The sequence below is a fragment of the Hibiscus syriacus genome, unplaced genomic scaffold, assembly GCF_006381635.1.
Source record: "Hibiscus syriacus cultivar Baekdansim isolate YM2019G1 unplaced genomic scaffold, ASM638163v2 tig00110511_pilon, whole genome shotgun sequence".
Classification (NCBI taxonomy): Eukaryota; Viridiplantae; Streptophyta; class Magnoliopsida; order Malvales; family Malvaceae; genus Hibiscus; species Hibiscus syriacus.
In genome coordinates this window covers 1,717,720-1,731,960 of record NW_024062767.1, presented here as the reverse complement: position 1 = coordinate 1,731,960, position 14,241 = coordinate 1,717,720, and the positions used below count along the sequence as shown (strand labels likewise).

The following is a 14,241-nucleotide window of genomic DNA, read 5'->3' as shown; positions in this document are numbered from 1 at the left end:
TTGATCCTCACCAGAACGAACTCAAATTCGAACTAATGGACCTCCAAGCAATAATAAATGTATTGAATAAATTCTTGGGTGAATACAAAACTACTAGACCGATATTCGGGATGTTACAAACAATAATTCTTTAACTATTAAAATTGTTTAATTCATGCGAGATGATTGCAAATTAAATTAATAAAAAATAAAATTATTTAAACTTAAATTTTCTAAAAATATAATATTTTATTTTATTATTGAAACCACTCAATAAACTCACTAATTTCTAAATTAAATGTAAATAATAAGAAATACATGTAGCATTATAAGGAATTACAAATACTCCACCGAAGGCCACATGAAAGGCTCCGGGGATGAAGCTACCACCGCACCCAGCATGTAAACATTATAAGAATACAAATAAAAGTCTCCATCGGAGGCCACATGAAAAGCCTCCAGGGATGAAGCTACCATCGCACCCAGCACTAGGGTTTTGCAGGTAACGCTAATCAACTATGTCTTCAACTTTTAAAACCGACACCAACTCATTCTCATCCTGTTGGGTCCTTCTTGTAAGATTAAAGGGGGTAGGAAAAGTTTTTTTTTTAAATAGGGAAATGGTCTGAAGTCTGGTTAGTGAGAGAAAAGTAATGCGTAGCAGAGGGTATTTAAGGGTTAAAAAGGAACTAACAGTCATTGTTTAGCGACGGTAAGTTCTCTTTTTCTTCTGATGTTGTGGGAGCAAGAGCAATAGGTTCCTTGTCGGTACTTCTGACTGGAAGCAATTTGTTGCTTGTTGATGAAGCTGCCGCTCGCCTTGCTCTTGATAACTTTGAAGCTTTATCCGAGTCGGTTGTCGGACGCCCATCTTGCTGTTTGGGAGGATCACCATTTTTTGTATTTAGGGGTGCTGCTCTATTCTCTCGCTCCGAACATGGCGGAGCATGGGAAGCAATTGAACTAAAGATTTTCTAAATTTTTTTCTCTTGTTTGCCTTTGCTGTATCACGTTTAGCCTGTCAAGAAACACGTAAACTCTGCATAAGCTAACCATCAGCCAAGCAAACAATGGTGCAGCTAGGCACGGATAGAGGATTTATGTTAGGGGCAAACTTCTAAAAAAAAAATTTAGAGAGACAAAAATAGATTTTTAATAGAAAATACATAGAAAAAAATTCTAAAATATATAATTTTAAATTTTTAGAATAAATTCTCAGATATATATATATATATATATATATATCCTAAATTGTACCATTATGTTTCCAATGTCTGAGAGTGCTTTTCTCCCTGTATGACCATCTTCATCTGTTTCATCTTCCTTTTCACTGCCTAATGCATTCTGTAGCAGCATTGCACCATGAGCAACAAGGTTGTTCTCTTCATCGGTGCCAAGGTCACTTGAAATATTTGCTTTTATTTCTTTGTTACAACATTTGACTGAAGAACAATCAATTGACTGTCCGCAACAACTTCCATTTGCTCTACATTGGCATTTTGATGTCTCGCATAAAGATTTCTCATTACAACTGCAGCATAATAACCCATCAACATATCCCTTATTAATTTTCATGTCATTGGCTCTTGTAGCTAAAAAAGCCTTTCTCCTAGCTCGCTCTTTTTTGGACTGCATCCAGTCATCTTCATCGCTTGCATTCATATCTGAATATTCCGACTGTGACGTATCCATGTCGTCCATAAAAGCTCTGGGGTTCCGCTGTTCTTACAATAGTATTTTCAAGTCAGAAGTAGCTACTAGAAACCAGTCAAGGTTACAAGCTCAAATGGACATCAAACTTACTCTTGGAACATCAATAATAAATGTACTAACCTTCGTTTTCACTTCAAGAGCGAGATCGGCCTTTTCTGTGGCGAGTTGTCTGGTCAGGCCACCAAGTATCACCACCTTTTCCTTCAGATATTTTATTTCTGCATCTTTTTCTCGACAACTAACTTCTTTATCTCGCAATGAGCACCTTGGAAGAAGGGACAACAAGTTATCAATTGAAGCAAAACGATGATAACAAAAGCAAATTGTTGCATCAATTCAATTTAGTAATGGAAAGGAAAGTTTTACTTGTGAATGCAAATTTTCTATTTGTAAAGATGCATTACCTTGAGGACGATGCTAGATTGAGCAGATAATTCATAATACTTTTTGCTTCGGAAAGATTCCGAACATGGTTCCAACGTCCTCTTCCATTAAAAGTACGTTCGCGTTCTTCAGCTTCAGACAGTTGTGAGGCCATATCGACCAGAGAGGTAGAAGTAGCAGCAAGCATGTTTTCTAGAGCAAAAATCCTCGAGTATCTTGCACCATCAGACATTGTCTCATGAAAACCTCTGCATTTGGTAGCATTAAAAGAGAAGTAATTGACTATTATAGGAAGAAAAAGAAAATCAAATTAAGAGTGTACAAAAGTGGAAGTTTTAACCTTAATTCATTGTGCTTAAGCATCTCAGCTTCTTCCTTCAATCTTGAAACTTCTTTGGCCATCTTAGCTCTCCTATAGTACAAACAGAGGTTCAAAAGACATTTTGTAGCTCAACATGGTATCTGCACAAAAACTAATAAACAGGACTCACTCTTCAATCTGTCGTTCATATTCAGACCGTACTTCATGTACTCGTACTGTGACTTCAAGTTCATGCTCAACTGTCTGCATTATTGCCTTAAATGGAAGTAAACACATAATATCAAAAAAAGATAACCACATAGGGAAAGCATTAAAATCTAAAAGTTTGATAAAGAAAACCCATGACAAGTCAGTAAGATATGTTAGACCAGAAATGATTGGTCAAAGCAATTCAAAATCATTCTGTTTAATCTGTTTACTGTTATCAATACCTGAACTCCAGAACCACTGCCATTTCCAGCGCCTGCATTTCAATGATATTATTATCTTTGAGTGATAATTACACAGAAAAACAAAAGAATAAACTGCATGATGTGAAAATGGTTCTTACTAGGAGCTTCACGTGAGGAACCCTTTCGAGATTCGAGAAGCTCCTTTAACCTTTTTGTAGCCATAGCAGACTCTTCAGTCTTCCTTTGCAAAACCTAACATGCACATATAAAAACTTATTACAATTCACTAGAATTAGAAAGATAAAAGCTTTCCATCTAAAAATAAATTTCACCATCTTTTGCCTCTGATTCAGAGCTAAGAGCTTGTGCATCTCATACTCATTTCTTCTTCCCTCTTTCTTAAGCTGGTTATCAAGAATAAGAGAGTAATTATATGTTGACAAAAGAAAATTTACTGCTAGATGCAACTCCCAGAATTTTCAGATACCTGTTGCACCTCTTTCTCTCGTGATGCTTTCCATATCTTAAACTGCTCAGCTTCTTGCTTGATCTTTTGTTGCAGTTGAACCTGAAAAAAAAATAAACATTATTTCTTGTAGCAAGAACCATATCCCCTTTTGCAGAAATGACTTCATTTTTTAAGATGAAGAACCGAGATTCACCTTCTGAGATTTGATTCTCTGAATCTCTTCCTGAAGTCTTTTTGCTGCTTCATCACTTTTTTGCTTTTGTCTCAAAAGCTGAGCATGAACATCCTGCTTCTTCTTCAACTCTGCAACCTACAAAGAAAAAAGTTAATATAGAAACAGATAACTACTGTTCATACAGGAAAGAATATTCAAAACACACTTGTAACTCAAGGACATTCAATTTGTGCAGATATTCCTCCTTTAACTTTTGGGCGCCATCGTCAGGAGGAGAAGAAATATTGCCTAGATTATGTCTTAGATCCTCAATTTCTTTCTGCCAATTGACAAATTAAAAGGAAACGAATTAATAATATAGGATTGCACTAATCAGAAAGTAACACTGATTTTAAGTAGGGGACTAACCTGCAAAGCCTTTTTCTCATGTTCCAACTCATTAACTTTCTTTTCATAAAGCTGTTTAAGAACTGAGGTGCCAGAACTTGTAAAACGTTTCATTTCAGCCTTAAACAGATAAAATGAAACAAGTGTAGAAAAAGGAAAAACCAAAATGGTGAGAGAGTAAATATTTTGTATCAGATAAAATGCCTTAAACATATCTTCTTGAATTGTAATGAACTAAGCACATTTACCTCTTTCTGTTCAAGTCTTTTGTCCAACTCCATAAGCTCCCTATCCAATTTTTCTTGGAGAGTAGAATGTTCCAGTTCCTTTTCGTTATCCTCAATCTCATCTGTTTGAACAAAAAATATTCTTACATGCATAAGTTCGGTAGTAAGGTATTAAAAAATTGAATAGTGAATATAAAAATGAAAATCACAAAACGTAGGCTTAAATTGAGATGTCTTGTATTGTATCAGAGTTTTAATTCCCTGACCAGAAAAGCAATGCATCAAAATCATTGAATATAGAGCTTGATGAAGCTTCTTATGTAATCAGGCATGCAAATAGATAAAAACTTTACATTAAAAGGGTTAAGAAAGACATATTTCAAGTATGCTTCAACTCTAACCCATTAACAGATTTGCAATTGTGGGAAAAAGGATAAGGAAGAAATTAAGAAAAACCATAGTTTTATGCGTTTACCTTTCAACAATGTAATACAATTAGACTGAACACACAAAAAAAGATTTAACGTAGTTAATCTCTGACAAAATAACTAACAGTAACGGGGTCATTATTGTCCCAATACCTGAAGATAAATAATCATTTCCAGAAGAAAATAGTGAATTTTTTGAGGTTCCATCTTCATCTTCATCTGCACAATCAGATATTCGTCTACTCTTTGAGCTGTTTAAGCTTTTCAGGCGTATCAATTCTCCTTCTAGCTCTTGAATTTTCAATAGATAAGTTTTCATCAAATCAAAATCCTGGAATAATGCAAAAGCTCTTGTGAACCGAAGATTGTCTTCATCAGATTCTAGATCCAATAGCTGGCACAAATCTTACCTGATTTTCGTTAGACTCTATCTCATCCCATGATTTACCATTACGAGCTGCTTCAATTTGCATTACCAGTTTTTCCTTCTCAACCTGAAATTTTACACCAGATTTGTGTTCTGTTTGACCAGCTACACAAGCATGGAATGCAAAAGGGAATTTTAGGCGAAAAGAAAAGAGAAAAAACACCTGAGCTTCATGTGCACGATGAGCTAATTGTTCACTAGCGAGTCTATGTTCTCGAAGCTCTTGTCGTAGCTCTCCGTTGCTTGCTTCAAGTAAAGATACCTTGTGCTTGAGAATCTGGAGGGGAAAAAAGGGCAGAAAACAAAAGAACTTACTTTAAGCAAGTTGGTAAAGAAAGTCATATCTAATGTTTGGATGTTCTATGTAAAATTAACCTGAAGTTCATCAAATGATGCACTGCCATCACCACGATAAAACAAAAGCTCAGCTTGCAAGTGCTCAATTTGGCTCCGCATTGTCTGCAACTGAGCTGCCATTGGATCGCGGTTTATCTAAGCAAGTGCAAGAGAAGAGATTGTTACATTGAGAACTATAAAGCCCAGAAAAGTACTTTCCTTTTGCAACTATGCTCTTACAACTGCCTTATTCTGAATGTTTCGAGCACGATTGGCATACTTCAAGGTGTTTAGAGTTTCTTCAGCATTGGTGTCAGCCGGACTAACACAAGCTACAATCAATATAGAAGAAACAACACTTGAGGATACTAAACAAAAACCTGGCACAAGTATTATATCAATAGTGACAAGTATTAAATCAATAATGACAACTATTAATGCATTAAAGGATAAAATAGCATACCAATCATCACGGTTTTACTGTTTCCTCCAAGAGAATCCTGAAAATTTAGAATTCCATCAATAAATGCAAGTTTTCCTACTGAAGTATTTTCATCGAAGGCCATTTTTATAAAAAAAAAATTATAATTCAGGCAAATTTAATTACAAAACAAAGGCAAATTGACGTGGTGGGCAAACTTCACGAGTCACTATATGGTCTCAAATAGTCTCCACAAGCCTGGTTCAAGAGATTTTCAAAGGTAGTAAAGAAGCATGGTTTCTTGCAATGACAAACAGACCAGAGTAGGAGAAGCGTGGAAATCAAGGGATGTTGACTAGTATTTGATGAAATGTTTTAGGAGTAATCATGTTGATCGCAGTTGGTAGAGATAAATTAGGAGTAATTGTTGCATTTTTCCATAATCCTAATTATTAGGGCCTAATATCATGCTTCGTGATAATTTGTTGTTTTTAGGAGTTGAGCAAGTATAGAATTATTGTAACCAACGAAATGTATCTCTCAAAACCCCTCCTTCATTCTATTTTTTCAACAAACTATTTTTCTTCAAAAAAATTTCTCTTTTCAACATTAATTTTTCACAATAATTTTTTACAGCAATGTTAAAACACTTGAAATTAAGAAACCATACTTTTACAACATTTTTTTCAGGACACTTTTCAAAAGAACGTTTTTCCAAACCTAGCTTTTTAAAAATACTTTTCACCTCAACAACAATGTTAAACTAACCCTCAGTGCTCACAAATAGTCCATGCATCATGCACTTGCTGAATATTTAAATCCATTATGGGAGCCTAAACCCAAACCCAAACTAAATTGATGTCATTACTTACATCATTTAATTAAAGATGTCATTGCTTACATCACTTTAGTTAGGTGAGAGTTAGATATTTGTTGAATTTGTAATGGTTTAAATTAGTTTATTTGTGTGGTGTAGGATTGTTCTTGAGTAGTATAAATACCCCTTCCCATTTTAGTTTTAAGCATCAAGAAAAATTAAGAGCTTCTAAGTGAGTGAAGAAGCAAAATCTTATAAGAGTGAGTTGCAGTTCTTGTTTTTGAGTGAGAGTGCTCTTGTAATATTTGTTTGAGTTTCAATAAAAGTTGTTTGTGTGAGTGTTTTATTCCAACAAAGTGGCATCAGAGCGAGTTAGAAAGATCGAAGGTCTCGAAGAGAGGAATCCGACACCGCCATAATTTTTTTTTCAATCTGAGTTCTGACACACCGCCACGCACCGCCGGAAGACTGCTGCCAGAAAATCGAGTTGACTCACCGAGTCAGCCGAGTTGGAGCCCTTGACCGAGTTGTCCGAGTCCCTCCCAAGGTTTTTTCGGCGTTCCGGATTCATTCGTGCAATCGGATTTTACAAAATCTCATTATATTGAGAGATATGGCAAATGGTATGGCACCATTCCAAGTTCCGACACTCAACAACAACAACTACGACAATTGGAGTATCAAAATGAAGGCACTTCTTAGATCACAAGATGTGTGGGATATCATAGAGAAAGTCTATAACGAGATTGTGGATGATGTTGTTTTTGCTACTCTTACACCAGATCAAAAGACAACTTTGAAGGATTCAAGAAAGAGAGACAAGAAGGCTCTCTACCTCATCTACCAAACATTAGATGATGATGGTTTTGAAAAGATTTCAAGTGCAAGCTCTAGCAAGGAAGCATGGGAGAAGCTGCAAACCTCTTACAAAGGATCCGAGCAAGTGAAGAAGGTTCATCTCCAAACATTAAGAGGTGAATTCGAATCCTTACACATGAAAGCATCTAAGTCTATTTCAGATTATTTCTCAAGAGTAGTAGATGTTTCTAATCAATTAAAAAGAAATGGTGAAAAGTTAGACTATTTCATTGCTAAAGTGCCGATGTAAAAGAATAGAATATTCTTGATCAACATACAAAATGATGTTGCAAAGTGCCTGAAAGCTTGCTATAAAGATGCATCATGGCTTTGACATCTTCGATTTGGGCATCTCAATTTTAGAGGTCTAGAGCTGCTATCTAAGAAGGAGATGATGAAGGGACTACCTCGCATCAACCATCCTGACCAGCTTTGTGAAGGGTGTATAGCTGGGAAACAATTCAGGAAAACCTTTCCAAAGGAGTCAGAGACAAGAGCCAAGAAGCCACTCGAGCTCATCCATACCGATGTGTGTGGACCGATCAAGCCGAGCTCTCTCGGTAACAGTAACTATTTTCTTCTCTTCATTGATGATTTTTCAAGAAAAAACTAGATATATTTCTTGAAACAGAAGTCAGAAGTTTTTGAAGTCTTCAAGAAGTTCAAAGCAGCAGTGGAGAGAGAAAGCAGTAGAAAGATCAAAGCCATAAGATCCGATCGAGGTGGAGAATTTACTTCCAAGGAGTTTCAAGAGTTCTGTGAAGCAAATGAAATTCGTTGACCAATGACAGTTCCTAGATCCCCCCAGCAAAATGGTGTGGCAGAAAGAAATAACAGAACAATCCTCGACATGGCACGAAGCATGCTCAAAAGCAAGAAACTACCCAAAGAATTTTGGGCGGAAGCAGTATCGTGTGCAGTCTACTTGTCAAACCGATCTCCAACAAGAAGTGTATGGGGAAAGACACCGCAAGAGGCATGGAGTGGAAGAAAGCCTGGCATTTCCTACTTGAGAACCTTTGGAAGTATAACCCATGTTCATGTACCAGACGAGAGAAGAACGAAGCTTGAATATAAAAGCGAGAGTTTTATCTTCATCGGCTATGATGCTAATTCGAAGGGCTACAAGTTGTACAATCCAAAAAATAAGAAGTTTGTGATTAGTCGAGATGTGGTCCTCAACGAAGAAGGAGAATGGGATTTTAACTCTCATACAGATGACTTCAATTTCTTTCCTCAGTTTGAAGAAGATGAGAAGACAATGAGGGAACAACTAGATGAATCTCAACAAGAGCTTGCAACTCCACCCACTTCACCAACATCAACCACTCAAGGAGACTCATCACCTTCATCATCGTCAAGTGGGAGTCAAAGTGAAAGAGTTGTGCAACGCACAAGAAGCCTTAGAGATCTCTATGAGGTAACTGAACGACAAGATAATCTTACATTATTTTGTTTGTTTGCCGATTGTGAACCAGTGAGCTTTCAAGAAGCGGTACAAGAAAAGAAATGGAGAGATGCGATGGATGAAGAAATCAAGGCCATCGAGAAGAATGACACATGGGAACTTACCTCACTTCCCAAGGGACATAAGGCGATAGGTGTCAAATGGGTGTACAAAACAAAGCAAAACGCCAAAGGAGATATTGAAAGGCACAAGGCGAGGCTAGTTGCTAAAGGCTATAGTCAAAAGGCTGGAATTGACTATGATGAGGTATTTGCTCCTGTTGCTCGATTGGAGACTATCAGACTAATCATTTCTTTGGCAGCTCAAAACAAGTGGAAGATACATCAGATGGATGTAAAGTCTGCCTTCCTAAATGGAGTTCTTGAAGAGGAAGTTTACATTCAGCAACCATCAGGCTACGAAGTCAAAGGGCATGAAGACAAGGTGTTGAAGTTGAAGAAGGCTCTTTACGGGCTAAAATAAGCACCAAGAGCATGGAATAGTCGAATCGACAAGTACTTCCAAGAGAATGGCTTCAATAAATGTCCCTACGAGCACGCTCTATATATCAAGATCAAAGATGGAGATATTTTGATCGTGTGCCTCTACGTGGACGATTTGATCTTCACTGGAAGCAACCCAAGCATGTTTAATGAATTCAAGAATGTGATGATGAAAGAATTCGAGATGACAGACATGGGGCTCATGGCGTACTACCTTGGCATTGAAGTTAAGCAACAAAATGATGGAATTTTTATTTCACAGGAAAGCTATGCAAAGGAGATACTGAAGAAGTTCAAGATGGAGAACTGTAAGCCAATAAGCACACCGGCAGAATACGAGATCAAGATGACCAAACATGAAGAATGCGAAAGTGTAGATCCAACATTCTTCAAAAGTTTGGTAGGAAGTCTACGCTATTTAACTTGCATGAGACCTGATATTCTTCACGCAGTTGGATTGGTTAGTCGCTACATGGAATCTCCAACAACCACCCATTTTAAAGCTGCAAAGAGAATTCTTCGCTATCTGAAAGGTACAATTAACTTCGGCTTGTTCAATTCAGTTTCTAATGATTACAAGCTTGTTGGATATAGTGACAGTGATTGGGGTGGAGACATAGATAATCGAAGGAGCACTACTGGATTCGTATTTTTCATAGGAGATACTGCTTTCACATGGATGTCAAAGAAACAACCGATTGTCACATTGTCCACTTGTGAAGCAGAATATGTTGCTGCTACCTCATGCGTTTGTCATGCAATTTGGCTTAGAAATCTATTGAAAGAGATAGGTTTGATACAAGAAGTGCCTACCAAGGTTTGTGTCGACAACAAGTCAGCCATTGCCTTAGCGAAAAATCCAGTATTCCATGATCGAAGCAAGCTCATTGATATTCGTTACCACTATATAAGGGAGTGTGTTGCAAGAAAAGATGTGGAAGTTGAATACGTGAAGTCACAAGATCAAGTTGCTGATATTTTTACCAAGCCACTGAACAGCGAAGACTGCTTAAGATTAAGGAACCTACTACGGGTCACGAGATCAAGTTTAAGGGGGGGTGTTGGATCATAAACTTGATCCATTATGGGAGCCTAAGCCCAAACCCAAACTAAATTGATGTCATTACTTACATCATTTAATTAAATATGTCATTGCTTACATCATTTAAGTAATGATGTCATTGCTTACATCAATTTAGTTAGGTGAGAGTTAGATATTTGTTGAATTTGTAATGGTTTAAATTATTTTATTTGTGTGGTGTAGGATTGTTCTTGAGTAGTATAAATATTCCTTCCCATTTTAGTTTTAAGCATCAAGAAAAATTAAGAACTTCTAAGTGAGTGAAGAAGCAAAGTATTATAAGAGTGAGTTGTAGTTCTTGTTTTTGAGTGAGAGTGATCTTGTAATATTTGTTTGAGTTTCAATAAAAGTTGTTTATGTGAGTGTTTTATTTCCAACAACTTTTACAACATTTTTTTTCAGGACACTTTTCAAAAGAACGTTTTTCCAAACCTAACTTTTAAAAATACTTTTCACCTGCAACAACAATGTTAAACTAACCCTCAGTGCTCACAAATAGTCCATGCATCATGCACTTGCTGAATATTTAAATGCATTAAACCAAGGATAATTGACAACTGGTTGATAGCAATATGATGTATCCAATTCAATTTGTCATGAACAAATAATCTACTTCAACAAAAATCAAAGCGTCCAATTAAAACTACAACTGGTTGAATTGATTCTGCGTATATATCTGGATAAAACACTGTTTAAAACAAAATGCATAAAATAGAATGAAAATAAACATGCCTGTAACAAGCGAGTCAACTTGCTATCCCGATATGGTACATGTCCTCCTTCTTTCCTCTTCTTCTCATCTCCCAAGGCACTAATCACATTTCCTAGAGCTAGTAAACCTTTATTGATATTAATTCCTACAAGAACAAAATGTCAAAACTTTTAGAAAAAATATATCACAACGTTCCATATTGTGGCTAATTTAGAACCTATAGTATTTTAATACATAACACGAGGCTTTGGAAAATGGAAAAAAACAAATATACCTTCTTTTAACCGTGTGCCATTAGCACCGGTCCTTTTTGCCCGTTCTGAGCCAGCAAGGTCCACTAAATGAAGCTTTGCACTTAAGATATCATCACCGATTTCACTATTTACCCCACTTAAGCAGTTACCAATCTTATTTTGCTCTATGCTTATTGTAAAGATGGCATGTGAACGACTGGAAACAATGTAACGACCATTGCATTTGACATAAGCACAAATTTAAAAAAAAAAGATAATTACATTATTTATAATTATGTAAACCTTAGAAATCTAATACATCATGGTATTATAACAACGAACATGGTATTTAAATCAAAGATAGTAGTGATTCTGGTGAAGCCAAAAAATGGGCAAAGACTACTGAAACATATGGCTTCAAAACCTCACCTTGATTGGCTATTCATATTGGTACTTCCTGTAGCACGAGATAAAGAACCTCGTGCCAAATTTGATGCCATCTCTTCTTTCGTCCGAACTTCTGCCTCAGTTACCCCAGAAAGTGTTATTGCCCCACTCCCTGTTTCCCTAATTTGTATAGGAGGTCTTCCAAGAGCTGTAGACTTTGAGTCAAGTAAATCAAACACTTCTTCCTTAAATATCTGTCAAATTCAAACATACTAAATAAGCACATAACCTGATAATGATAATAATACTTCTAGTTGAAGAATTATTGTATGGCCTACAAAATTACCTCAATAAATGATACTCTTATCAAAAACTCCGTGGTGTTTTCATTTCCTCAACTCTTCTAAATATAGTTTCCATAACTTTGGGTATAATCCCATCATTACTTTCCTCGCCATTGTAATTGGTTCCCATAGTAAATGTTTTACCAGAACCTGTCTAAAAAATCCAGAAACACAACATCTTTGTTAGTCAATAGTAAAATTTCATGTAAAAAAGTGGAAATGAATAATAATAATAATAATAGGAACAAAATGAAGCTAACCTGACCATACGCAAGTACAGTGGCATTATAACCATGAAAAAGTGCATCAACCAGAGCAGCAACACAATCATCATAATAGAAGAAGGCGGCAGCCCCCTCCTCCGTAAACATAATCATATTTAAAAGAATGAGACCCAATTTGAACCTTAATCGAAACAATAAAAAAATCAAACTAATCCGTTTCAATATAAGATTTCAACTTGGGAAATATATTTATAGAATCGAAATACCTGAGGTTCTCCGGGAACGACGGTGATGCAATCCGTACATCCATTGAGAATCTCTGTAGTAATCAGCGGCCGAATGTTGACGGCGACTCTAACGGAATCGGAACTCTCCATCTCCTGTATAATGCGATCAAAATCTACAAAATAGAATCTTCTAAAATCACTCAAAATAAAATGTATCACATTTTAAATCCGTGAACCGATGAGATTAAACCAAAAAAGGAAACCTGATTAGAGAACACAATGCCGGACGGAGATGGAGCTTTTTTTTTTTGAAGGGTTCTGGTTTTTTTGTTCTCAGACGTTAAAGTTTTGAATTTTCGTTGGGGAAAATAAGAAGAGGCGGTGTCACGTGATATGATCACGTGATTGATTGTGGAGAGGTTAAAATTGGACGGTAAGGGGTGGTTTAGGTTGGCGGGGCAATGATGTAATCTTATCCTAACATTTTTAAATCATTGGTTTCCAACTAACAAAACTAAACTTGCTAATTACACAAAATTCGGTGAAGTTGAATTTTCGAAGCCATACATTGAAGATAATTTGAAAAAAAAAATAGTATTGTGTAAAATGAACTAGGGTAAACTACATGCTTAGTATTTAAACTATTTTTTTTATTCTGTTTTGGTATCTAAATTTTATTATTTTAAAATCATACATAATATTTAATTTATGTTTCAGTTTGGTACCCACACCACTAAAAAAATAATAGAATTGTTGATGTGGTACTTTTTTATTTTTTCAATAATGACATAACATTATTTTATGATGAAACGTCAACAACACCGTTATTTTCTTTTTTGAATCAACAACACCGTTAAGTTCTTAACGACGAGTACAAAAAAAACTTAATATAAACGTTATATATGATTTTGAAAAAAAAGAAAGTTTAAATATCAAAATGAAACAAAAATAATAATTTAGACATTTAACATATAGTTTACCCAATGCACTATTGCGCGGAGAAGAAAAGTAAGACCAATTAAACTCGTTTTGGTTCATACTATTTGCTAAAGCAGCCTCCATTGTTATGTGTGTGTTTTTTATTTCTCCTTTTTGGTATTTTAGATACATGCTTCAGTTAAATTTTTTTTTTTTGGCTTATCCAATTTTTTTCTCTCTAAAAGATTTGAATTCGAGTAAATACATTTACATTGATATATGTTATCAATAAACTAAAATTTTATGAAAAAAATATTATATTATAATTGCCACATATTAAAAAAATAAATCAAATATGAATGATATAAAAACTTAAATTTTCAATTCGATTTGATTTAATTTTGTGGTTGTTAGTTATTCACCATTCTTTAAAATCAAAATCCAAAACCTTAAATCGTATGAAACACACAAGTTTAAACCAAAGTTTTCAAGTTTTGAGATTATATTAGAATTCATTTTTCCTCTTTGCATTTTAAAGCATTTTATTATTTCCAAAATTTTAAGTTTAGAGGAGAAAAAATCAACATTGTCTATTCCAAATTTTAGGTGTGCTAGTTTTTGGAAGGATTGTGTTAATCTCAAGTGGCATCATCCAATGCAATGATTACACTAGTCTAGGCTATTTTACTTTTAAGTTAGTGGTTTATTGGGACACAATGTTTTTTTATTCATGCTCAATTTATTATTTTATTTGCCATGTCAGTGTTAATGCCTCATTTTACAATAATTTTTATTAATAATTTAAAAGTAAATTGTATATTGCAAAATAT

The 14,241-nt window shown here is 35.3% G+C and overlaps 1 pseudogene; it reads right to left on the bottom strand.

The window, feature by feature from the left end:
- Positions 1-575: 575 nt before the first annotated feature.
- On the bottom strand, positions 576-12,821 carry LOC120130095 (annotated as a pseudogene).
- Positions 12,822-14,241: the final 1,420 nt, after the last annotated feature.